Raw genomic sequence first — 2315 nt, 5'->3', positions numbered from 1 at the left:
TCGAAAGACGACACATATGGAAATAGAGCAAATAATCTTGTCAATGCATTTTATTGACATCCTACATATACGTGTAATGAACAGAAAATAATCACTACTTTCCGTTTTCAATGAAACTTCTATCATTAACATTATTATTATTATTATTATTATTATTATTATTATTATTATTATTATTATTATTATTATTATTATCTATTTTCCAAGATAATACAGGGTGAGACGGAAAGATGTTAACAATAAATGGGTGTTCTTTTTGTGTTTTGCAGTTTAAACCATTAAAGTGCTGATATTCCACTGAGGAATATGATGCGCATGGAGACGGACATTCTGTACATGTTTCCTAACGAAGCAACATTGCACATCAGCGCTCGTGTAAACAAACACAACTGTGTCATCTGGGCGACCGAACACATGAGGGATTCCCCTAAGATGAACGTTTGGTGTACAGTGAGCAAATTTGGAGTAATTGGACCAAAGAAGAGACCGTCAGGGGAGGGGCAATTACCTTGCCATGCTCAGCGCGTTCATGGAGGAGAACGCGTCACTTGCCATTCTCCAGAGAGGGTACTTTCAGCAAGACGGCGCCCCTGCCCGTTACAGTTAGATGGTACAGGATTACGTGAACGACACATTCGGTAAACGTTGGACTCGTAGAGGTGGTCCTCTCCCATGGCCAGCACTTTCCCCCAACCTGACTCCATGTTATTTTTGGTTGTATGGCATGGTCAAGGATCTTGTGTATGCCAGCAACTTACCAACCTGGACAACCTAAAGCACCGTATTACTCAGGTCATCGCTGCTATCCTTGCCCAAATGACCCAGAGGGCCATACACAAGATCCTTGACAGACCCCAACAATGGACAGACTCCATAAATTCATTGAACGGGATGCGTGCCAAATTGAAACCCTGCAACCAGATCCTTGCCTTGTAATTTCATGTGAGTAATCCCCCACTTAATGTTAAAACCTTTTTGCCTCACCCTGTATAATACTGCTGTAAAAACGTGTCCAACAGTGTCTCATCTCTCAAATCTCTAAACGTTTTCAAGGAAGTGTCATAATTCCTCTTACTTGCTGACTACATGATGCCAACGTTTAAAACTAACTTTTTTCTTCTGAAGGTTTGTTCTTTTTATAAGTTTTAATTCCACTTTGAAGCATCTTTCATCTAGAGCAGTGAGAGCAAATTTATAACGGCCAGAACAAAATAGGAACTATACTTGGAAGAAATTTTCAATTTTCCTCCCACTTTCGGCAACGATTCGCTAATGTATGTGAACGATACATTTTATAATAAAACTTAGTTCTGTATGGCAATTCTGCTTCAGTATTTTTTTGTTTCATGTATCTCGCGAATTACCGCTAAGAACATTTGAACAGTAACGATAGGAAATCGCAAATTTTCCAAAAATCAGTCCGTACCAACGGCCTTACCTTGCAGAACAGTTTTGGTGAACAAACAGTTAAAGAAAATGTAGGACCGGCTCAGGCATATGTGCAACACGTGCATTTGTACGGGGCGGCAAAATTTGTCATAAGCATACTATTTAAAATAAACATTTCTTTTCGGAAACAGACTTCATGATGATTGTAGTTAAATGTACCAAGCTGACCTTCTATTTGAATACTACATTCATAAATAATGATTAGATCGCATTAGTTTAAGATCACACGGACAGTGCTAAAGCAAATGGTCAAACAAATCCCAGCACGAATTGCTTGATTGTTGTCAAATACATGAGGACAATTCTCGAACAGTATCGAAGACTTGTTCCATTTAGTTAGCTATCACAGTTTTGATACGAAAACTAGTGCTGCCTTTGTCACAAACAAGTTTTAAAAAATAACAGATGTAGAATGAAAATCAAGAAATAAAGATAAAAGTGCTAGTTGCACTAGAATTGCAAGCTCATATATTGACATTGAAACTCGATACTGAATTCTTATAAAAGGATTACCATCCTTCCTCTGCAGGTGTATTTGCTTTATCTTTCACTTAACATGATATATTATTATTTAAATAAAAAAAAAAGATACAACGAGATTGTATTTGTAGTGTTTAGGCTTTCTGAGTGCGAGTGCTTTCCCCTTCCCCTTCGTTGTTCATGATGGAGTAGCATATTTAAAATCGTGGCTTTTAAGATTTGTTCTTTCTGGAGAAAGGGGGCGGCAAACGATGCATTCTGAGTAGTAAGGACGAACTAAACATCGGGTGATTTTTTCTTTAATTTACCCAAAGTGACTGTGGGGTAAACAACACTAATAATAATAATAATAATAATAATAACTAACAACTAACTGATAGTGGAAC

The sequence above is a fragment of the Thermobia domestica genome, chromosome 3 (genome assembly GCF_964235325.1).
Source record: "Thermobia domestica chromosome 3, izTheDome1.hap1.1, whole genome shotgun sequence".
Taxonomy (NCBI): domain Eukaryota; kingdom Metazoa; phylum Arthropoda; class Insecta; order Zygentoma; family Lepismatidae; genus Thermobia; species Thermobia domestica.
Note: the sequence above shows the minus strand (reverse complement) of the source record.